This window comes from Pelodiscus sinensis, chromosome 1, assembly GCF_049634645.1.
Source record: "Pelodiscus sinensis isolate JC-2024 chromosome 1, ASM4963464v1, whole genome shotgun sequence".
In the NCBI taxonomy this organism is placed as follows: Eukaryota; Metazoa; Chordata; order Testudines; family Trionychidae; genus Pelodiscus; species Pelodiscus sinensis.
In genome coordinates this window covers 285,878,663-285,903,823 of record NC_134711.1, presented here as the reverse complement: position 1 = coordinate 285,903,823, position 25,161 = coordinate 285,878,663, and the positions used below count along the sequence as shown (strand labels likewise).

Here is a 25,161-nt window from a genome sequence, read left to right as displayed (position 1 = left end):
CTTCATTTCCCTCTTCCGATCTGGCTAATCTACATGCCTCCGTCGAAGGAGGCATGTAGTCTAGACACACCCTATGTTGTCAACATCTTTCCCAAAGTGTGGTGCCCAGAACTGGACAGAGTACATCAGCTGGGGCTTTATTAGTGGAGAGTGGAACAATTACTACTTGTGTCTTGCTTACAATACTTCAGCTAATGCAACCCAGATTGGTGTTCACTTTTTTTGCACAAGTATTACATTGTTGCATTGTATTTAAGTTGTGATCCACTGTGACCCCTAGATCCTTTTCTGCTATACTCTTCCCTAGACAGTCATTTCCCATTTTGGATTTATGCAAATGGTTATTCTTTCCAAAGCGTAGTTCTTTGTATTTTTCAGTATTAGATTTCATCCTGTTTATTTCAGACCATTTCTCCAGTTTGTCATGATCATTTTGAATTTTAATACCATCCTCCAAATTGTAACCCCTCCAAACTTGTTGTCCATAACCTTTTTACATGTACTCTCTGTGCTATTATCCAAATAATGTATGAATATATTGAACAAAACTAGACCAAGACTGATCCCACTTGTATGCACTGCTAGCATGACTGTGGAGCATTGATAACTACTCTGAGAGTGGGTTTTTTAAAACTATGTGTGCATCAACTTTACAGTTTATTTGTCTAGGCTATTTCTCTAGATTGTTCATGAGAAGGTCACGTGAGATCATATCGATAGCCTTACTAAAGTTGAGAAATATCACTTCTACTTCATCCGCCACAAGGCTTTTTAACCTGACAAAGGTTTCTTGAGAACTTGACTGTCCTGACATTGCTTTAGTATCTCTTCACTTGTCTGATTCTGCCACAAATCTATTTGGTAATAACTCTTTCCTTGACAAAGTATTTGTCAATATTTCTGGCTTCCCAACAGATTCATTCTTACACCCAAGGAATAACAACTTGCAACACGTAGGTCCTACTCCTTCCCTTTTATTAGCTGACCAAGTCAATCATTGACTAGTCTTTTTGGGCCCATCTCATTGGTTCATTGCTCCTGTTCCTCTTCAAAGCTCCAGTTTCCTCTCTGTAGCTGAGGTAGGTAGGTAGGGAAGTAGACTGCAGTGATGTGTTTCCTTTTTTCCTCAGTAAACCTCATTTCTGTTGTTGTGGATACAAGTTGAAAGGCAAGGAAGCATCCGGACTCTGTGTTCCAGTTGATTTCTACCACCATAGGGATCATTTGCTACAAAAGAGGAAGAATTGGTGGTCCTTTAATTTCTCCCTCAGCTACCTGGCCCCATTGTGAGGCCCCCAATTTCTGCTCTCACTAGTGACAGCATCTGGGGCAAAGACAATGCAGATTATCCCATTTTCCCATTCCTGGGTGCTGAAGAAGAGAAGGGTATTTTACCCGAGGATGAGAAACTGTGAAAATAGCAATTGAAGTTTCGGTGTTGTAAGATGGCCTGTCCTGCCATTTAAAACTATGCATGCAGGGACTAGAAGTCACTCTCACATATGCCTCATCTCTTTCTTCCTATTAAAAGTAGAACAGACTTAGAGGCAGGCCATGGGATTAGTCAGTCTTCCATCCAGTTTTGTGAGGATAATTCATTTGAGAAGAGGACACCTTAACAAAGTTAGTTCCAGCAATCTGATCTGGAGAGATGAGACATTATTCTGAATTCACTGTTGCTGACTATACAGAGAATGAGATTAATCTCACTGAAACATATCAGACGTTGAAAAGTTGAGTAAACTAGAGGATTGAAATATTTTACTTCACATACAGAGCATGAAAGGATTATCCTTCCAAGCCCATTAAATGTTGCTTTTTCTTGGAAAATATGAGAAAGTACCTTGCTTGTCCACTGTTTGGTACATCTCAACACTTCATCTGGAGCACCAGGTCATATATTCTTGCTCTCCATAACTCTCAGAAGCTATTTTGCGTTACTAAAAAGAAACATACCACCAGAGTAGTGTCCTTCAGGAATACTCAAGAAAAGAAGATAAACTGGACTCTCAAAGACATGTTTGCACTCCTCAAATATTTCTATGGTTTTCTCAGAGTGTATTTCAACACAGCAACAGAATCCATTATGCCTCCCAATCCCAATCCATTTTGAAGGGCACATTGCTCTTATAGCCTCTTATTCCTCAGAAGCGGGTGTGCCAGGTGTTTGTTTCTATGCATTAGAACATAGTGGCTCAGAACAAGGAATAATGCTTTCTCTGAGCCATGTTTTCAATTTCTACTTCCTGTCTTCAAGAAGAGACACTCTTTGGGTATGTCTACACTACAAAGTTAATTCGAACTAACAGATGTTAGTTCGAATTAACTTTGATAGGTGCTACACAGGCAAACTGCTAGTTGGAACTTAATTCGAACTAGCGGAGCACTTAATTCGAACTAGGTAAACCTCATTCTACGAGGACTAACGCCTAGTTCGAATTAACTAGTTTGAATTAAGGGCTGTGTAGCCACTTAATTCGAACTAGTGGGAGGCTAGCCCTCCCCAGCTTTCCCTGGTGGCCACTCTGGGCACCAGCAGGGAAACTCTTCTGCCCCCCTCCCAGCCCCGGAGCCCTTAAAGGGGCACGGGCTGGCTACAGTGCCTGTGCCAGGTGCAAGCCTTCCAGCACCCAGCCAGCAGACCCTGCACCTGGCACGGCACGAACCAGCTACCCGCTGCCACCCAGCCCTCCGCCTCTTCCCGGGACCAGGCTGGCGGCTCCCAGGAGCCTGCCCGAGGCCGCACGAGGCGGGCACCCGCCTGGTCTAGTGCAGACAATGTGGACCTCATCCATGACCTCCGCACTAGGCACAGGAAAGTGGCCGTCTAGGGCAGGATAGCTTCCAGCCTGGCCACGCAGGAGCAGGTTTGCATGAAAATCAAGGTGGTCCAGTGAGACCCCCGACCCTGAGCTTAGAACGGCCGTACTGGGTCAGACCAAAGGTCCATCTAGCCCAGTAACCTGTCTGCCAACAGCAGCCAACACCAGCTATCCTGGAGGGGACGGACTGAAGACAATGACCAAGCCATTTGTCTCGTGCCATCCTTCTCCAGCCTTCCACAAACAGAGGCCAGGGACACCATTTCTACTCCCTGGCTAATACCGGTCCATGGACCCAACCTCCATGACTTTATCTAACTTCTCTTTAAACTCTGTTATAATTCTAGCCTTCACAGCCTCGTGCAGCAAGGAGTTCCACAGGTAGACTATTTGCTTTGTGAAGAACAACTTTCTGTTATTAGTTTGAAGCCTGCTACCCATTCATTTAATTTGGTGTCCTCTAGTCCTTCTATTATGGGAACTAATGAAGAACTTTTCTTTATGCGCCCTCTCCACACCACTCATGCTTTTATAGACCTCTATCAAATCCCCCCTCAGTCTCCTCTTTTCTAAGCTGAGAAGTCCCAGTCTCTTTAGCCTCTCTTCATATGGGACCTCTTCCAAACCCCTGATCATTTTAGTTGCCCTCCCCTCTCCCAGCCTCTCTCTTCCCCTCTCCCACCTCCTTTTCCCAGTCTCCCCGAGTTTTGTTCAATAAAGAGAGATTCTATTTTTGAACACACGTGTCCTTTATTTTGTACATCAGGAAGGGGGGCTAGGGAGGGGTAAGTGGAAGGAGGTGAGGGAGGAATGGGGTACAAGCCCCTGATGGGGATGACTGGGCTGGCTCTGTGGGCTCCTCGGGGTGGAAGCTCTCCTGAAGCCCCTTGATTGACCCCCCCCCCCCCTCTGGATGGCAGCCTGCGTCAAGTGCAGCCGGGCTGATGGCCGAGTGCTGTGATGTGCCCAGTGTGGGCACTCAGGGCACTCCAAGCCAGGACTGCTTTGCAAGCGGGGAACCCCTGAGAACTGTCTGTCTGGGGTGGGGGTCGGGTCCCTTTAAGCACAGCCCTCGGCTAGCCTGAGACAGCAGCTCCATGCTCTAAGTCCTCATCTGATGCCCTGCCGGCACTGCTTCCGGCCATCCTTAACCTCGGTTCAGAGTCCACTCAGTGTGGACATGCTAGTTCGAATTAGCAAAGCGCTAATTCTAACTAGTTTTTAAGTCTAGATGCGCTAATTCGAATTAGTGTAGACATACCCTTTCAGTGACTGTTCAAATGAATCCTCAAGCAATGTTTTTTAAGAGAAGCCATCTTCCAGAAAATCCTGCCTGTAACAGGCTGCTGGCTAGGAAGCCTGAGCCAGAGCCCTGTCAAGCCGGATCCATCAGGAAAGGGTAATTGGGCTACCTAAGAGGCAAATGGGGAACTGCTGATGGTCTCATTAGCCAAGGTGATACATAAGGCTGGCAGGAAAGAAATAAGGGAGGAAGGGGAAAGGGAGGAACCAAGGAGTAGGGATGTTAAATTACATTTAATCAACTAATTGACTAGTCATTGGAATTTCCATCAATTAGTCGATAAGCAGGGGAGACTGCAGAGCTGTGGCGGAAGTAGTTCCCAGCCCCAGGAGCTAACCTCGCTGTGCCTCTGCCTTTTAAATGTATTAAGAGACAGCGTGATCTTAATACATTTAAAAGGCTGAAGTGTAGTATGGGGGACCAGGCACGGGCTGGGACAGCTGATTCCTGGCTCGCACCTGGTCCCCCCTAGGTGCGCTTCTCCTTTTTAAATGTATTAAGAACCTGTTGGCTCTTAATAAATTTTTAAAAACAGGCGCAGTGCCTGGGATTAGGCATGAGTCTGGAGTCAGCTGATTCCCAGCTTGTGCCTGGTCCCCTGCTACGCCTCTGCCTCCCCTGTCCCCCACAGAGATGGTGCTGGGAGGAACCGGCTTTTAAGCCAGCTTCCCCAGGACTGGCTCCTGCTTCTCCCCACCTTGCTGCCACTGAAAGAGGCAGCAAACAGGGGGGAGTGACTAGTCGAGTCACTACTCGACTAGTTGCTTACATCCCACTGGGGAGTAGAAGGTTATATTTCTCATCTAGCTACAGAAGCTAATGCATCCCATAACTGTATTTGTATGGTTTCTCCTTTAAGCGGGTCTGTGGGTGTCTCTGTTAGGGGTTCTAATTTACACCTTCTTATTTAACATCTAAATTTGGCTCTGTGTTACTATCATAGAATCATAGAGCTGGAAGAGACCTTAGAAGGCCATCAAGTCCAGCCCCATGCCCACGGCAGGACTAACCCCAACTAAATCAACCCAGCCAGGGCTTTGTCAAGCTGGAACTTAAACACCTCTAGCGATGGAGACTCCACTTCTTCCCTAGGTAACCCATTCCAGTACTTCACCACCCTCCTAGTAAAATAGTTTTTCCTAATATCTAACCTGGACCTCTCCCACCACAACTTGAGACCATTGTTCCTTGTTCTGCCATCCATCACTACTGTGAACAGCCTTTCTCCAACCTCTTTGGAACCTCCCTTCAGGAAGCTGAAGGCTGCTATCAAATCCCCCCTCACTCTTCTCTTCTGCAGACTAAATAGACCCAATTCCCTCAGCCACTCCTCATAGGTCATATGCTCCAGCCCCCTAATCATTTTGGTCGCCCTCCGCTGGAACCTATCCAATGCATCCACATCCTTTCTGTAATTGGGGACCCAGAACTGGACACAATACTCCAGGGCTGTGTCTACATTGGCACCCCTTTCCGGAAAAGGGATGCTAATGTAGCACGTTGGAATAGGCAAATCCGCGGTGGATTTAAATATCCCCCGCGGCATTTGCATTAACATGGCTGCCGCTTTTTTCCGGCTTGGGGAAAAGCCGGAGAAAAGCGCCAGTCTAGACGTTATTCTCTGGAAAATAAAGCCTTTTCCGGAGGATTTCTTATTCCTACTTTCAAGGAATACTTGAAAGTAGGAATAAGAAATCCTCCAGAAAAGGCTTTATTTTCCAGAGAATAACGTCTAGACTGGCGCTTTTCTCCGGCTTTTCCCCAAGCCGGAAAAAAGCGGCAGCCATGTTAATGCAAATGCCGCGGGGGATATTTAAATCCACCGCGGATTTGCCTATTCCAACGTGCTACATTAGCATCCCTTTTCCGGAAGGGATGCCAGTGTAGACGTAGACCAGATGTGGCCTCACCAGAGCAGAGTAAAGAGGAATAATCACATCTCTGGATCGATTGGCAGTGCTCCTCTTAATGCAACCTAATATGCCATTAGCCTTCTTGGCTACAAGGGCACACTGTTGACGCATGTCCAGCTTCTCATCCACTGTAACCCCTAGGTCCTTTTCTAAAGAACTGCTACTTAGCCAGTTGGTCCCCTGCCTGTAACAATGCTTGGGATTCTTCCGTCCCAAGTGCAGGACTCTACATTTGTCCTTGCTGAACCTCATCAGATTTCTTGAGGCCCAATCATCCAATTTGTCTAAGTCACTCTGGACTCTCTCCCTTCCCTCCAGCGTGTCTACCTCTCCCCCTAGCTTAGTGTCATCTGCAAACTTGCTGAGGGTGAAATCCATCCCCTCATCCTGGTTATTAATAAAAATGTTGAACAAAACCAGTCCCAGAACTGAACTTTGGGGCACTCCGCTAGAAATCGACCACCATCCTGACATCGAGCCATTGATCACTACCCGCTGGGCCCGACTTTCCAGCCAGCTTTCTATCCATCTTACCGTCCATTTATCCAATCCACATTCCCTTAACTTGCTGGCAAGAATATTGTGGGAGACCATATCAAAAGCCTTGCTAAAGTCAAGGTATATAACATCCACTGACTTCCCCATATCCACAGAGCCAGTTACCTCATCATAGAAGTTAATCACATTCGTCAGGCACAACTTGTCCTTCATGAATCCATGCTGACTATTCCTGATCACCTTCCTTTCTTCCAAGTGCTTCAGAATGGATTCCTTGAGGATTCCCTCCATGATTTTTCCAAGGACTGAGATAAGACTGACCGGCCTATTGTTCCTTGGATTGTCCTTGTTCCCTTTCTTAAAAATGGGCACTACATTTGCCTTTTTCCAGTCATCCGGGATCTCTCTTGATCTCCAAGACTTTTCAAAGATAATGGCCAAAGGCTCCTCAATGACATTTGCCAACTCCCTCAGTACCCTTGGATGTATTAAGTCCAGACCCATGGATTTATGTACGTTTAGCTTTTCTAAATAGTTCCTAACCTGTTCTTTCCCCAGCAAGGGCTGTCCACATTTGTCCCATAGTGTGTCACTTAGCACATTAGTCTGCGAACTGACCTTGTCCGTGAAGATAGAGGGAAAGAAAGCATTGAGTACTTCAGCTTTCCCTACATCATCTGTCACTAGGTTACCACCCTCATCCAGTAGGGGCCCCACACCCTCTCTGATCACCTTCTTCTTGCTAACATGCCTGTAGAAACCATTCTTGTTATCCTTCACATCCCTTGTGAGTTGCAATTCCAATTGCGCTTTTGCCTTCCTGATAACTCCCCTGCATCTCGAGCTATACATTTATACCCCTCCCTAGTCATCTGTCCAAGTTTCCACTTTTTGTAAGCTCCCTTTTTGTGCTTAAGTTCACCAAGGATTTCCCTGGTGAGCCAATCTGGTCTCCTACCATATTTACTTCTCTTGCTACGCATTGGAATGGGTTTTTTACGTGCCTTCAATAAGGCCTCTTTAAAATACTGTCAGTTCTCTTGGGCTCCTTTCTCCTTCATGTTAGTATCCCAGAGGATTCTGCCCATCAGGTCTCTGAGGGAGTCGAAATCTGCTTTTTTGAAATTCAAGGTGTGTATTTTACAATTCTCTTTTCTTCCTTTGGTCAGGATCCTGAAATCTACCCTCTCATGATCACTGTTTCCCAGGTTGTCACCCACCTCTACTTCCCCTATTAGCTCCTCCCTGTTTGTGAGCAGCAGGTCAAGCTGTGCACAGCCTCTGGTCGGATCCTGCAGTACTTGTACCAAGAAATTATCCCTAACATTCTCTAAAAACTTCCTGGATTGTCTGTGTACTGCCGTATTGGTCTGCCAACAGATGTCAGGGTGATTAAATTCCCCCATGAGAGCCAGGGCCTGTGATCTGGAAACTTCTCTCAGTTGTCCAAAGAAAGCCTCATCTACCTCATCCACCTGATTCGGTGGTCTGTAGCAAACACCAACCACAACATCATTGCTGTTGCTTACACCTCTAAACTTGACCCATAGACTCTCAATAGGCTTTTCTCCCTCTATATACTGGAGTTCTGAGGAATCATACTGCTCTCTCACATACAGTGCCACTCCTCCTCCTTTTCCCCCCTGCCTGTTCTTCCTGAACAGTTTATACCGTTCCATGACAGTGCTCCAGTCATGCGAGTCATCTACATCCATGGTGGCTAGGATGGTGTTTTCTGGAAGTTCATCAATGGACTGTAGTTTTCTCAGGAAATCAGTGGTGTCACGGAGATAGCTGGGAGTGCTGGCGGCGTAGGGTCTGAATAGAGAGTCCACATATCCAGACAGTCCTTCAGTGAGAATGCCAATGCCTGAGATGATGGGGCATCCAGGATTTCCAGGTTTGTGGATCTTGGGTAGTAGATAGAATAACCCTGGTCGGGGCTCTAAGGGTGTGTTGATTTGTTCCTGTTGTGTGGGGAGTGTCCAGAACACATGGTGCAGTTTCTTAGTGTATTCCTCAGTGGGATCTGAGGGAAGTGACCTGTAGAATTTGGTATCGGAGAGTTGTCTGACAGCTTCCTTTAGGTACTCAGACCTGTTCATGATGAGAACAGCACCTCCTTTATCAGCCTCTTTGATTATAAGGTCAGAGTTGTTTCTGAGGCTTCCATCCCAGACACACCACACAATCCATTGTCTACAGGCAAGCACTGAGGTACAACCGCATTTGCTCCAACCCCTCACACAGAGACCAACACCTACAAGATCTTCACCAAGCATTCTTGAAACTGCGATACCCATATGAGGAAGTAAGGAAACAGGTTAACAGAGCCAGATGTGTACCCAGAAGCCTCCTGCTGCGGGACAAGCCCAGGAAAGAAACCAACAGAACCCCACTGGCCATCACCTACAGTCCTCAGCTAAAACCTCTCCAATGCCTCATCAGTGATCTACAACCCATCTTGGACATGATCCCTCACTTTCACAGGCCGTGGGAGGCAGGCCAGTCCTCGCCCACAGACAACCCGCCAACCCGAAGCATATTCTCACCAGCAACTATACACTGCACCATAGTAACTCTAACTCAGGAACCAATCCATGCAACAAACCTCGGTACCAACTCTGCCTACATATCTATACCAGCAACACCATCACAAGACCTAACCAGATCAGCCACACCATTTCTGGTTCATTCACCTGCACATCTACCAATTGAATATACACCATCATGTACCAACAATGCTCCTCTGCTATATACATCGGCCAAAGTGGACAGTCCCTATGTAAAAGAATAAATGGACACAAATCAGATATTAGGAATGGCAATATACAAAAACCTGTAAGAGAACACTTCAGTCTCCCTGGACACACAATAGCAGATCTAAAGGTAGCCATCGTGCAGCAAAAAAACTTCAAGACCAGACTTCAGAGACTGCTACAGCAAAATGCAGGACAATGTAGCACTTTAAAGACTAACAAGATGGTTTATTAGATGATGAGCTTTCATGGGCCAGACCCACTTCCTCAGATCAAATAGTAGAAGAAAATAGTCACAACCATATATACCAAAGGATACAATTAAAAAAAATGAACACATATGAAAAGGACAAATCACATGTCCTTTTCATATGTGTTCATTTTTTTAATTGTATCCTTTGGTATATATGGTTGTGACTATTTTCTTCCACTATTTGATCTGAGGAAGTGGGTCTGGCCCACAAAAGCTCATCATCTAATAAACCATCTTGTTAGTCTTTAAAGTGCTACATTGTCCTGCATTTTGCTTCAGCTACCCCAGACTAACAGGGCTACATTTCTATCACTATGCTGAGCTACAGTTCATCTGCAAGTTTGACACCATCAGCTCAGGATTAAACAAAGACTGTAAATGGCTACCTAACTACAAAAGAAGCTTCTTCTCTCTTGGAATTCACACCTCCATGTCAGCTGCTAGAAGTGGGCCTCATCCTCCCTGATTGAATTAACCTCGTTATCTGTAGCCTGATTCTGGCCTGCATATTTATACCTGCCTCTGGATATTTCCACTACATGCATCTGACGAAGTGGGTCTTTGCCCACGAAAACTTATGCTCCAATACTTATCTGTTAGTCTATAAAGTCCTACAGGACTCCTTGTTGCTTTTGCAGATCCAGACTAACATGGCTATCCCTCTAATACTTGGCACAGGCTAATATATTTTATTGAAGCTATGTTGATATACTGAAGCTGAAGTTATCTATACAGACTCTTCTAAAGTCTATTAGACATTGCATCTTGAAGAACTTTAAGAAGACAGACTGCTAGCTGTTATCTTTTCCTCCCTCTTCCTAGTCAGGATGTTTCATTTAATTCATGGTAATTAGTGTAATTTTATCTGGGTTCAGAGGATAAGAGCGGAGGTGGGAGAGACTGAGTTTCCTTAATATGTTTTTATTAATTACATCAAACATAAACCTGTTCCTCTTGATGTAGATGAAGGGTAGAGTTTAAAAAAAAAGGAAATTTTGGTGTACTTCAGGCTTAGGTTAGAAAGATGGCAATAGCATGGAAAATCTGAAAAAATAGGTGTGTTCTGGTACATAGCATATGAAAACTCGGCATATTCTTTTTTATATATATATATATTTTAGACTTTGGCTTTGTGTGCATGGGACTCTCTGAAGCCAAGGGGAGCCACCAGCATTTGTATTTGAAAGTGAAATGAGATCTAAGTATTATAACGGCTACCTTTGTTAACAGATTATTTAAGAAGTTAATGCTTGCTTGTCAGCTGAGATTTCCATAGTGTAAATAATTAAAAAAACAATTTTAGATTAATGTTACAAAAAATCATTCTAGTATGTGTTTACTTATAGAGACATAAATGTCATTTTCTATTATGTCTGTCATACTACCTGAATATTCAATGTAAAAGAAATGCAAAGGTTGTACAAATTAATGCTTCTTATTGGGAAAGTGAGGTGATCCTACTGATGTTTTGATATTCCATTTCAAGCTAAGCTTTCTATTATGAAGAGTTTATTTCATTCCTGCTGCTGATCCAGATCCTCTGATTCAGAGATGCAAAAGTTTTATATTGAATACTGCCAATGTAGTCATTTTTCCTAATGAGATCAGTAAAATCTATGTCTGTAAGCTATGGTAATTACTTCTACAGTAGTATGAAATGGGTAAAGGATGGCCTGATAATTGTTAGGTAAAGACACGTATCAGACAAAATCTATTTGTTTTCAGTTCCAATAATGTACTGATCTTGATGCTCATATTCATAACCTTACAATTGTTTATTATTGGGGGGTTTTTCTTCACAATTCTAGCAGTAGAAACTTTTCTCTTTCATATGAAAGCCTTGATTATTCTGTAGAGGATGATAACCTCTGTCCAAATGTTTGGGTTTTCCCAGCCCTCATAAGCAGCATCTAAAAGAATTGGCACAGTCATCTTTGGGGCTTGTCCAACTCTGCGAAATCCTCAGAAGAAAGTGCTTTGTCTGTCCCATACACAAATCTAAAATCAGAATCCAGGAAACCTGTAGCTTTCAGTTGCTGCTGCAGTAGCTTTGTCACAATCTCTTCTATTTGCTTTCCCAAAAATATGATAAACTTGCTTTTGAGAACTCTTATTATGAAGCAGTGAGTGGAAACCCCCTAGTCTAGCCTTTCATTCCATGTGCAGCCTATTGGCCAATTGCAGTCAACAGAGTTCTACCCAGATGACCTTCTCTTCCCTATAGAGATGTGGCCTGGAGAGACTACCACTTTCAGCATACAGTGCTCATGGTGGCTACCATAGTCAATGGGGACATGCTGGGGTCTTTATACTAATTTCTCAGATATATCACTGTTGCTGATATTTAGATGCTAAATGTAAAGAATATGGTATACATTTCTGTTGCATAGATGGCAGGACTGGTTGAGAAATAGTAATTATTTTTCATCAGAAGTTAATCTTTCCCCTCAACATATGCCACAATTTTGGGGGGTGGAGGTACAGAATATTGACACTGAAAACCAATACATTATGGTTTCCAAAGAGAGTTTTTAGTAAGTGTTCAGTTTTCAAAAATGAAAAACATTTCCCGGTTTTTTTCATGTTTTGTTTTTTAATTATGCAAATCTGGAAAATGTTGACTGAAAAGCCATTTTTCACAGAAAGAACTGGTTTTTGGGTGGGGGAGTGGAGGGAAATTATCCAGTTCTAATGTCTACTATTCAGAAACAAAGGCAATTGCAAATTGGGCTTCTGACCATTTTTAATGCACTTGTCAGTGTAAACGTTAAGAACCCCAATACAATGTGAATCCGAGCCTTACTTTAAATTCTGACTTCAATGCTGGTAAAGCTTATTTAAGGTTACTGTGAAAAATAGTGAGTGTTTGTACACAGCAGGGTTGGAAGAAATGATTTTTAAAAATGCCAAGATGTCAAAACAACTATGGAAAAGATTGAAGTCTACCAGCATGTAACAGTGTATTTCCAGTATATCTATTGCTGCATTTTTTTCAATTTAATAATCCGGGCTTCCAGAGTCTGAAGTGTTTCATTGTATATAATGTTTTACTGTCGCTCCACCAGGCATTAAAAAAAATTGAAATTATCTTGAGGAAACCAAATCCCTTTATTTCAAAGACAAATTAGATTGATGTGTCTTACCATTCTCTGTAGAGTTCTTCATAAGCACATTACTTGTTGAAGTGGTACCAGACATTTTGTATATAACAGCAATTTGCATACATTCATTAAGCTGTACTTTGTAAGACTTACTGACGGGCATTTGATGATTTGTGTGTGTGTGTGCACTGTATTGTGTCTTTACACAGAGCAATCTGTTATATCATGCTTTTGTCCTTTAGTTTCTCAGTATTGATCAATGAATCATAGAATATTAGAACTGGAAGAGCCTTTAAGAGGTCATTGAGTCCAGTCCCCTGCCCTCATGGCAGGACCAAGTACTGTCTAGATCATCCCTGATAGATGTCTATTCAACCTGCTCTTAAATATCTCTAGTGATGGAGATTCCACAACCTCCCTCGGCAACTTTATTCCAGTGTTTCACCACCCTGACAGTAAGGACTTTTTTCCTAATGTCCAACCTACACCTCCCTTGCTTCAATTTAAGCCAATTTCTTCTTGTAATTTCCTCAGAGGCCAAGGAGAACATTTTTTCTCTCTCTTTCTTGTAACACCCTTTCAGATACTTAAAAACTGCTATCATGCCCCTTCTCTGTTTTCTCTTCTAAACTAAATAAGCCCAGTTCTTTCAGTCTTCCCTCATATGTCATATTTTCTAAAACTTTAATCACTTTTGTGGCTCTTCTCTGGACTTTCTCTAATTGCTCCATATCTTTCTTGAAATGTGGTGCCCAGAACTGCACTCAGTACTCCAATTGAGGCCTACTCAGTGCAGAGTAGAGCAGAATGACTTTTTGTGTCTTGCTTACAACACTCCTGTTAATACATCCCAGAATCATGTTTGCTTTTTCTGCAGCAGTGTAACACTGTAGACTCATATTTAGCTTCTGGCCCACTATGACCCCTAAATCTCTTTCAGCAGTACTCCTTCCTAGATAGTCACTTCCCATTCTGTATGAGTGAAACTGACTGGTCTTTCGTAAGTGGAGTACTTTGCATTTGTCCTTATTAAACTTCATCCTTTTTATCTCAGACCGTTTCTCTAGTCTGTCCAAATCATTTTGAATTTTGACCCTTACCTCCAAAGCACTTGCAGCCCCTACCAGCTTATTATCATCTGCAAACTTAATAATTGTACTCTCTATCATCTAAATCATTGATGAAGATATTGAATAGAACTGGTCCCAAAACAGACCCTTGCAGAACCCAACTTGTTAAGCCTTTCCAGCATGATTGTGAACCATTAATAACTACTCTCTGTGAACGGTTATCCAGTCAGTTATGCACCCGCCTTATAATAGCCCCATGTATGTTGTACTGCCCTAGTTTATTGATAAGAAGATAATGCGAGACCATGTCAAATGCCTTACTAAAATGTAAGTATACCACATCCAAAGCTTCTCCCTTATGAAGCAAATGTGAATAACTGTGGGAGGATTTTTGGTGTTGGCAGAATAAGGGACAACTGTGAAAGGTATGATTTGTTTGTAAAAACGGCAGTTAGTGACACTAAAGAAAGAAAAGTATTATAAATAAATACTTTTCCCAGCTCATTTTATATCTGCATGTGCTTTTCAGGATAGCCTAATGAATAACCACTTCAAAAATAAATTCTACTTGGTACCAGAATCCAGAATTGAACTGGGGTGAGAAAGAAGAGTTTATTTCCTTATGCTGTTCTCTGCATCTAAATAATGGAATCTTCATGTAGTTTTCTGTCACTTTTGCAGTAGAGTACCAGGAAAGAGCAGCCCTTTTCAGGCTCACCAATTATCTGGGTGGAATAAGATGCTGTGTGCTGTGCGTATATGATTGTTCCATTTATTTCTTGATTGCTTTCAGTAGTGCAACTATTTCAGCAGCAAAATAGTTCATAATGTTGATATTTAAATTGTCATAATGGAACTTCATTGTTAGCACCCATTTAGGTTCACCTCCCTCAGAGCTATTGTTTCAGGCTGTCTGCAGATTTATTTGACTTTATTGTGGTGTCTTACATCCAGTACACATTTTGAAGGTAATGTTCACCACTATAAGATCCAGAGAATTAATTTTAAAAAAATAAATCTTGGCTGGACTTAATGACTGAACTTAATGATCTCTGACTGGACTAAATGACCTTTCAAGGTCCCTTCTAGCTCTAGTATTCTATAGGTGTGTCTAGACTATATGTCTCCATCGACGGAGCCACATAGATGAGTTTACTAGACATAGCAAAATGAAGAGGCGATTTACATCAAAATGGCCGCTGTGCTGTGCCGATCAGCTGATTGTCGGCACAGCGCGGTAGTCTAGACAGGGATAAGCCAGCCCCAGAACCCTTAGTCGTCAGATCCTTTATGCCTCGTGCAGTGAGGCTTACAGGATCTGAGGACAAAGGGTGCTGGGGTCGGCTGATCCCCGTCTAGACTACCGCGCTGTGCTGACAATCAACTGATCGGCACAGCGCGGCGGCCATTTTGATGTAAATTGCCGCTTCATTTTGCTATGACTAGTAAACTCATTTACGTGGCTCCGTCGACAGACCATGTAGTCTAGACACACCCTATGATAATATGAAGACTGGTTATTTTTTTCAGACATATTGGCCTGAAATTTCCACATATGGGAATTGACAGTTTTCTTATTTGTAGTAAACTGATTTTCTACCCACCTGTAGCAATTTTGAGTAGCCAGCTTCCAGGTGACAATAACAATTTGCTGCTGGATTGGTACGGCCTCCTTCAGTTGCAATCCTGGCACTGGAAGGTTGGTCAAGTTAAGCTCTCCAGATCCACAAAGGCAGTGTTTTTCATGGGAAAATTCTGAAGCAACTGCTAGTAATTCCAGGTTTGCCTGAAAATATGATTCCACCACACTGTGCTAGTTGTCCTACACCAGAAGCACTAGTCTAGGTATAGGAAACCACAACAATTGCAGCATGCAGCAGATAACTCCTTTCTGCCACGAATGAGCTCTCTTCAGTCTTCTCACCACCTTCCATTCAGGAAATATAGCTAAAATGTCACGCACGGTCTTCTGGACCCTGTTGGAAAAACAGTTCAGTTGCAAGTAGAAACAGCTCATCTAATAGTGCTGGGTCCATGACTTGGCATCAGCTGGAACAGAAAGAAGTGTGAAGAGCTGGAAGTGCCTCTAGTAAATGCTATACCCTTTCCCCCCATAACATGCCTTTCAAAATCCAGGGGCCCTACACATGCCTATCACATGTGGCATAACTGATCCAGAGCACAGAATGTCCCGATAACCCCTATGTGGGTCAAAATAGACAATCACTGTGCTCTCAAACAAAGTCACATAAGAAATGATAATAAATAAAAACACCCTATTTCCTGTGGGTGAACACTTTTTGCAGAGTGATCTCTTTCTCTGATTTATTTTCATCCTCAATGGAAACTTGCACAATACTTTCAAAAGATGAGCCTGGGAACTTAAATTCATAACTTTGTTAGACATTAAAATCATGATCTTAATAAAGACACTGGATTTATGCTTCATTACAACAATGGGTTATGCACTAACTCCCCTTTTGTCCTGTGACTGTAGAGATGTCAATGAGCTACTTTAGAATATATGTTAACTACCTGTGATAAATTATCCATTTATCTGTGACCCTCGGGGTATTTTTCCAGACCTGAAAAAGAGCTCTGCATAATTTGAAAGCTCTCTCACCAACAGAAGTTGGTCCAATAAAAGATATTACCACACCCACCTACTTTTCTAATGTCCTGGGACTGTCAAGGCTAATTGCTAATTTCATTAGCTAAGAACAATTCTGAACAGAGGCCCAGGAAGGACAGACAAGTTTTTCCATAATACACCAACCATTCCCACAGAGGCTTAATTTAGCAAGGCACTAAGAACCCTGGGATACGCCCCCAGAAAATCTAGAGCAAAATATATGCAACCACAGTGTCAATAGTGGTACAGAAGAAGGACCATTTATACCTCAGTGTGGCACTTGAACTACAGGCAGTCCCCAACTTATGCGGATCCGACTTATGTCGGATCCGCAGTTACAAATGGGGCTTTTCTCGCCCCGGAGGACACGGACTGCGGGACCTCGCGGTCCTGCTGCCCGTGTACTCCGGGGCGAGAAAAGCTGCTCCGTGTCTCCCTGTCTGCAGACCAGGAAGACGCGGAGCAAAGCCGTGGAGGGGCTCGGGCAGCGGGGCAGCCCAGGTGCTTCTGGGCTGTCCCGCTGCCGGCTTCCGCCGAGGCTTTGCAAAGCCACGGAGGGGCTGGGCTTTGCAAAGCCTCGGGGGAAGCTGGCAGCGGGACAGCCCAGAAGCGCCTGGGCTGCCCCGCTGCCCAAGCCCCTCCGTGGCTTTGCTCCTCGTCTTCCTGGAGACCCCCCAGCAGACCAGGGAGACACGGAGCAAAGCTGGGGAGGATGCGGGTGGGACCGCGGTGCATCTCCGCGGTCCCGCCGTCCGGGTTTCCCTGGTCTGCTGGGGGGCACAGCTAGTGCGCCCCCCAGCAGACCAGGCTTTTCCTGCTTGGGGTAGAGCAGCTGGGGCTGCTGGGTTGGTCCTGCAGCGCCGCTCCTCGGGGGAGCAACTCTGCCTCGGGCTTTCTGTAGTCAGCCGCTGATCAGTTTAAGCAGCGGCTGACTTGGGGACACCTGGGGCAGAGCAGCTGGGGTGCTGCCCAGTTGGTCCCCGCAGCGCTGCCCTTGCGGTGACCTACCCGGCAGCGCCCCAGCTGCTCTGTCCTAGGCGTCCAGATTCAGCTGCTGTTTAAACTGATCAGCGGCTGATTCCAGGCAGCCCAGGGCAGAGCAACTCTGCCTCGGGCTTCCTGTAGTCAGCCGCTGGTCAGTTTCAGCAGTGGCTGAATCTGGAAGCCAGTTCCGACTTACATACAAATTCAACTTAAGAACAAATGTACAGTCCCTATCTTGTACGTAACCCAGGGACTGCCTGTATTAATCTTTTCTGCGTTGTCTTTTTCTGTTTCTTTCCATGTCAGTTAAGTCTTCTTGTTTGTTTATTTCCTTTTTTCTCCCACATCTTCCACTTCTAACTGTTTGGTCTTTTCTTTTATTTGTTTCTTCAGCAACTGGATAGTAAAACTAATTTGTTTTGTCAAATGGATTATGCACTGCACAGTGCTTATAGCTGTATTGCTGGGTCAGAATCACCAGGAGAATGTATAGAGACTCTAGATACTAATTGTGAGTAAGTGCTATACACAGGCACATGCCTGAACATGTATCTGCTTTAGGGACAAAAATATTTGGAGCCAGATTTTGGAATCCATAATCAAATTGCCATTTTTAAACCTTTTTTATAGATAAAATGACAACTAAAACGATGCCCTTGATTGATGCACAGTTCTCCAATTCATGATGCTGTTCTGCTGCAAATCAAAACACAGAATGTGGCTTAAAAGTATGTCAGTTTGTAGGTTTTTAAATAGCTTTTTATCTTCTGCCATACCACTAGCCATTTTACATACTGAATGCATTGGTTTTGTTCTATCATTACAGACAGTTGTAATAAAAGTATTCTTCTATAACTTGCTGTTTGCTGAAACGATCATGTACTATTTTTGAATTCCTACAAGCAAACTTAAAAAGCTTTATTATATTGTATATGTCTTACATTTAATACTTAGTAGATTATTCTACTAGTCATCATTGTTATCTCACACAACATGCATTGTTGTACACATAGCAATATACGACAATATTTGAAACTTATTTCCAAATGAAAGTTTATCGGAATGATTTTGTTCTGCATTTGTGTCCAAACTGTTTACTTTCAGTGAGATATTTTCAATGTCTTTGGTTTTTCTTTGCAGATCTTGGTCACGGAACTTAAACAGTCTTTGGATACATGCTTCTACAAACTTGGTGAAGATATACTACAAACAGGTACTGTATAGAATAACTCCAGATTTGGTCTTAAATGAGTTGGTTATTGATCTAAGTTTTTATGATTATTTGTTGTAATATTGGACTTCTTAAATGCCCCGAAAAAAATCTCAGTTTGTCATTAATGGAGTAATATGGTAGGTCTTTGTATGGATGCTAAATTTTCAGTAATGTATTTAGTTTTTGTATGGGAAAATAAAGATCTGCAAGATGTGCACAGTTGTTTAGAGAGAAAATTGTACAAGTTTAATGTAAAAGCAGATGCAGTTGTGCGTGTGAATGAGTGTCTAGGCAGTGGAGTTAAGATATAGTCCTGCATTTTAACCCCAATCTTCTGAATACTAACTTAACTTGGTTTATACAAGTATTCTTGTTTATTGCAACTGGAATTATTCAAGGTAATAACATTAAACATATGAGTAAATGTTTGTAGATTCGGATCTATAGAGGGTGAAATCCTGGCCCCACTGAAGTTAATGACAAAACTCCCATTGACTTTAATGTGGCCTTGATTTCTCCCAGAATGCCTGTGAGGAATGCGTAGGCAGTTTCAAAAATATGTATATTCATATAATTAAACAAGTATTAGATGATTTCGAATTACTCAGGTCTTAAAAGTTGGATCACACCTTGTGACACTTGAAAATGTTGCTTTGATACTGGAGATGAAGAATATGAAACAAGAAGATGTAGAAGAGTTTATTCATCCAAAAGGATTTTCAGAATTAGACAATCTTCCTATTTAATATCTGAAGAGGAAACGGTTTTTCAAATATATGGATTTGACAAACGCTTTATTTGATCTGTATGAGGAGCTTATAAGATTTACAATGGGAAAGGAAGGATTGTTCTTATAAAATAAAACTAAGGTCTTGACATGAATAATTGGACATGGGTAAGGTCTTATTTTTTGGGGGACAGGCTAAGGAAGGTAAATGGATTAGCAGGCTAGAAACAGAATATCTGTACTAGCTATAATAAGGAGGGAACATCCAGAGGATGATTTACAATGGACAGGATAACAATGAGGGAGAAGTCTGGAATGTAAAATGTGATAAAGAGTAAGTCATAGAAACTTAGAAAATTATGGTTGGAAGAGACTTCAGGAGATCATCTAGTCCAACCTCCTGCTTAAATCATAGCCTATCTCAACTAACACTTTCCAGACAAAAAGTCACACAAGGACAGTGCATGTTGTATAGTGATTGATTTCTGCAGTGATGAAGCCCACCCCAAAATGTTTGATGAAATGTATTTGTAAGTTTCATTTGTAGATTTTAGTATATTTTGAAAAGTTGGAGAAGTTTCATTATTTACATTTTCAGAAGGATAAAAATATGATTTTTTAAATACAAATAATTTTTATATGTAAATTAAATTAGATTTGTTTATTTAAATTTAATATTTTTGTTTATTAAATACGTACAACTAAATCTGAAATGTACAGCCTATATTAAGGTCTAAACTTACTTTAATGTAATAACATGATTTAAATTAAACATAATATTAAGCAGTACGTATTTTGTGCCAAATTTTAAAGAAACAGAAACCACTGAACTTGTGGAAGTCATTTGAAATCACTTTGTTGAAGTGTTAAATAGACTTTGAACAGCAGTAACCTCTTCTGAAGGTACTGGGAATATTTTGTGCTTTTCATTGTATTTAACTGATTCAGGTCAGTCATTAGTTCTTTCAAAGTTAAGAAACCAGCAGTGACTTGGACAAAAGCAAGAAAGCCTGTTTTTCCTCTTCCAATATGTGGATAAAATTTAGCTGTAAGAAGATGATATCTACTAATTTTAAAATCTTGAAACACAAGGTGATCAGAAACAATCATTTCAATTCACTAACTACAGAATAGTGGCTTTGAAAGATAAATAAACTGTTTTTTAAAGTAGGTCCATTTAAAATACATATCATGTTTTGATAAACATTTCTCCTTATGTATCCAGCACACTGAATGTAGTTAATTTAATTAATTAAAATGCTATTTTGTGCATTTTAATTAAATTTCAATTTCTGTCTTAAGAGAGCTTGACAGAAATTGCAAGTAAAACTTAGTCATCTATTTAAACAAGATATGCAACATTTACCATGAAAACATATGTAAAAACATTAAAAAATGTAAAATTTAAGAGTCTGAATAAATGTATACAGCCAGTCCCCGAGTTGCGACCAAAGCTGTCGTAAATGGCAGACTCCGAGTTACGAACATGGTCCGCACTTTCGAACAGCATGGTCGTGTGTAACTCAATGGGGTCCGACTTACAAATGAACCGAGTTATGACCAATTGCTTGGTCCGTAACCGGTTCGTAAGTCGGGAAGAAGATGTATTTAAAAAGCTGTTTGTTTTAGTAAGTGTTGTAGAGGTGCAGGAGTGTCTCTATTGTTAAGGTTCCTTGACACTTTTCTTTAAACCTAGACCTTTCTAAGTCCTGTAAACTTGACATGCATTATCAGAGTCTTTTGAAATTTGGTGCTGTTCAGGAGGGTTCAGGATAGAGATAATGATCCAAATTTGGGATCATATAAAGTAAGGGTTGTGGAGATAAAAATCCTGAAAAAATAGCTCTTTTTTTTTCTAGAGCTAGAAATTAAACTGCTGATTTGATGTAGGTCAAAATCATCTCAATCTAAGTAGTGTATGATACCCACTCATTGGGAGGGCCCAAATTGAGCTTGATGCGTAAGAACATGCTGCTTCTTTGCTTGCATAGATATGTACTCCAAAGGGATTATATTGTGCATGTTCCAGTTAAAAAAAGTTGAGGGGGTTTCTATGCATCAACTTTACACTTGCCTGGTTAGTTTAAGGGAATGTGCTAGTGTCACTGCCTCTGGTGAACATCCCACCATTGACATTTCTAATCTGTACATTTGTGCAATAAACATTTAATTACGCATGGTGCTTGCTACAAGTTGTCTCTGTTATAATGTGTTTTCATTTTCTGGGGAAGTTTGCTGTGAACATAACAGAATAGTCTGCAGGCCCCAACCAAAATGTTTGTTATATCAGTGTGACAGATTGCCCCTCTTTAAGATACTGTCTGATGTACTGGGATACCACTGAGCTTGCCAGTTTTGCCAGTCTGGACGTGCACACAGGCAGGGCCTCATCCAGTAGGAAAAAGACACAGACACTGAGATCAACTCTGTGAAGACTCATCTTAAGGGATTTATCCCAGCACTTGGGGCCTACCTCCCCTGGAGTGCAAACCTAAAGGTATGTTATAAAATCCACCCCTCCCTCAATGTGGAGGAAGGTATGCACAGCCTCTTACCCGCCACACTATGAGTTGCACAAAGTGAGTTTAATAATAAAACAAATGTGTTAACTAGAAAGATTAGATTATAAGTGAATATAAGAAATAACAAACAGAGCAAATCAGATTATTGAACAAATAAAACAAAATATGCAAGCTAAGCTTAATACACTCCAGAACCAAGTTATAAAATGTAATTTCTTATTCTAAATGTTATTTTAGAATAATGTTCTAAGGTTTCTGTAGCTTGGAGTTTTTGGATCCCTTGCTCAGTCTGGACTCCTACTTTCCTTTTGATGTATTCAGCAATCTTTCTTCTTAGGCAAATGAGCAATGGAGTTGAACTTGTTAGCCATCCTCACATCCCATAAAATAAGATTTACGTAAGGCAGGAATCTTTTGTTTCCTGAACTTGAATCCCCTCTCCTTTTAAGAAAAAATTACAAGACGTCTAAGATAATGGTTAGTATCAAGTGAGAGGACCACCTTACCTAATAGTATTACAGCTATGTCCCAGGGCACCTCTCAGGAAGGAGAGAGTTTAGTATCTTCACAGTCTTGCTGTTTCTTCCCACTGGCCCATATAGCTTATTGTCTGTTGTCTGGTGGTTGTCTCCCAAATACACACCCAGTTGTAATTGTTACATAGTCCATATTCCTACCTTTAGATACACAATACAACATAAAATTGGATAATCACATTCAGTAAATCATAACTTTTCCAATGATATCTCACATGACTCATCTTGCATAAAATATTTCTTAGTTATGCCATATTCATGTTAAAATAATATTCCTATGAAGAATATGGGGTGTAACATCACAATCATGTGGTGAGGAGCCAAACACAGGACTTAATATGTGCATTGGGGAGGAGGGTGGCAGAACGAGGACAGGGGAGAAGGGTGTGGGGAAATGAAAATGGGTGGGAGGCAGGCCTTAGACAGGTTATTTGAGACAAAAATCTGTACTGTAAGCCCCTGAAGAGGTGTGTGACGGGGCGAGGCAGCCCCGCACTGAACCTACAGGGCCCAGCCAGGGTTACCTGGCTGCAGAGGCCCCTCCCCCACAGCCCTACCGAGAATGCCCGGGCTGCAGCAGGGCTATAAAAGCCTGGGCCAGGACTCAGTCTGGGGAGACAGCCGAAGGAGAAGGACTGGAGAAGGGAGCTCTCCCTCAGCGGTTGCCAGGGACTCCAGGAGAGGCCGGAAGGAAGGCGGAGGCGAGTTGGTGCAACCCGGAGACTGCCTGCTGAGGGGACGCCGGCCTGGAGATCGCAGCCAGCTGGCCAAGTCCAGGGGAAGGAAGCCCGGGGATCCAGGTAGGAAGTGGCCCAGGGCAGGAGCGGGAGCCGCCCCTCCTGGCCAGAGAACCTCGGCGCGTTTCGGCTGGATGGCCCTGCCGAGGGAGTGACCCGGTACCTGGTCGCTCACAGGGCCCTGGGCTGGGACCCGGTGGAGTAGGGTGGGCCCGGGTCCCCCTACCTGGGGTGCGTCCCCGCTACAACGATAAACTGCTTTGTGGACTCGGCCTTGCTTAAAGGGCCAGGTATAAACTGTTTTGTGGACTCAGGCCAGGGGGCTTTAGCCCTGCTTAAAGGGCCAGCTGTAAACTGTGTGGACTCAGGCCAGAGGGCCTTCGCCCTGCTTAAAGAGCCAGCTATAAAACTGTTTTGTGGACTCAGGCCAGGAGGCCTTAGCCCTGCTTAAAGAGCCAGCTATAAACTGTTTTGGGGACTCAGGCCAGAGGGCCTTCGGCCTGGCTTAAAGGGCCAGGGATAGACTGTATCACAAGGGTGTCGGGGACCCAGGCGGGAGGGGCCCGCCACACGGTGGGAATGGAGGGAGTGCCTACTTGCTGAGTGCAGGGTAGATTAATGTGGTATTTTCAAAGACACATAATATGGAGGTTTGTAATTCACAGTGCAGGTACTTTGACTGCTGAGAGAGAGGACATATGTGTGCAGCCAAATTTCCAACATGTGGATTCTGTACTGTTCTTGGACATGGGGCGGCTGACTGCCGGCTGTTGTGGGAGGAGAAAGATTGCCTGTGTAGGCATCATATTTTGCCTACTCTGCAACATCTATCTGGTGACATAAGATGTTATGATCTATTGGCTGTTGAATGAGTCCCTGGGGCAGAAATGATCTGGGACTTATTCCTGGTGTACACGTCATACTATGTCTGAGAGCTTATTTGGGTGGCTTCAGATATTTGTGTCGAGGAGCAGGGATGGCTTCCCCAACTTGTCTGAGCATCTCCAATTTCCCTAAAATATTCCTCCAAAACTTATTAATAGCTTTCATATTGTCACTACAGTAACAATATGAAAGCTATTAATAACTTTTGGAGGAATATATTTAGGGAAATTGGGGGGCTCAAGGTGTCACAGTTCAGGGCAATTGCACCTCTTTTCCCCCTCCATGGTCTAGCAAGGACATGCTCTTGGGCAGAGAAAAGAGCTTCTCCTCCCCTCCTCCTCCCACCAGCCTGTACAATTCTCTGCCTAACTGTGAATTCCCCAGCAAGTCAAACTGCCTAAGCAGGCCTGCTTTTCCTTCTTCTCAGAGGCTATGAACAGTGTAATTGCCCGTGGTTTAAAGTTACCACACAGCTTTTTCTAAGCAAGTGTATTTATTCTAAAGGGACAAACATTACAGAGAAAATACAGGCAGTCCCCGAGTTACGCGGATCCGACTTATGTCGGATCCGCAGTTACGAACGGGACCCTCTCCCTGGTCTCCAGCAGACCAGAGAGAGGAAGCAAAGCGGCGGAGCACGCGGGCAGCGGACAGCCCAGACGCATCTGGGATGTCTGCTGCCCGCGTGTTCTGCCGCTTTGCTCCCCGTCCCCCTGGTCTGCAGACCAGGGGGACGGGGAGCAAACAGAGCAAAGCCGCAGAGTCCGAGGGCAGCAGGACAGCCACGGCGCATCTGGGCTGTCCCGCTGCCCCCGTGCTCCGCAGCTTTGCTCCATACGCCTGTGGTACAGCAGCTGGGGCGCTGCTGGTTGGTCCTGTAGCACCGCTCTGGGCGCTACTGGACCAACCCGGCAGCACCCCAACTGCTCTGCCCCAGGCGTCCTGATTCAGCCACTGCTGGTCAGTTTCAGCAGCAGCTGAATCAGGACGCCTGGGGCAGAGCAGCTTCGGTGCTGCTGGGTTGGTCCAGTAGCGCCGAGGAGCGGCGGCGCTACTGGACCAACCCAGCAGCACCCCAGCTGCTCTGCCCCAGGCATCCCCAAGTCAGCCGCTGCTGAAACTGACTAGTGGCTGACTACAGGAAGCCCCTACCCCGGGCTTCCTGGAATCAGCCGCTGATCAGTTTCAGCAGCAGCTGACTTGGGG

The 25,161-nt window shown here is 43.4% G+C and overlaps 1 protein-coding gene across 21 annotated transcripts in view; it reads left to right on the top strand.

The window, feature by feature from the left end:
- The window catches only part of ENOX1 (ecto-NOX disulfide-thiol exchanger 1), a 562,199-nt gene that overhangs the window by 83,005 nt on the left and 454,033 nt on the right, over positions 1 to 25,161 (top strand). For 18 of the 21 annotated variants that reach the window (XM_075918965.1, XM_075918981.1, XM_075918972.1 and 15 more), the window contains one exon: positions 18,476 to 18,548. The gene's annotated coding sequence lies outside the window, so the exon portion shown is untranslated. Of the gene's footprint in view, positions 1 to 17,965; positions 18,064 to 18,475; positions 18,549 to 25,161 lie in introns of all 21 variants that reach the window. The other 3 variants (XM_075918967.1, XM_075918977.1, XM_075918975.1) reach the window with 1 other exon arrangement.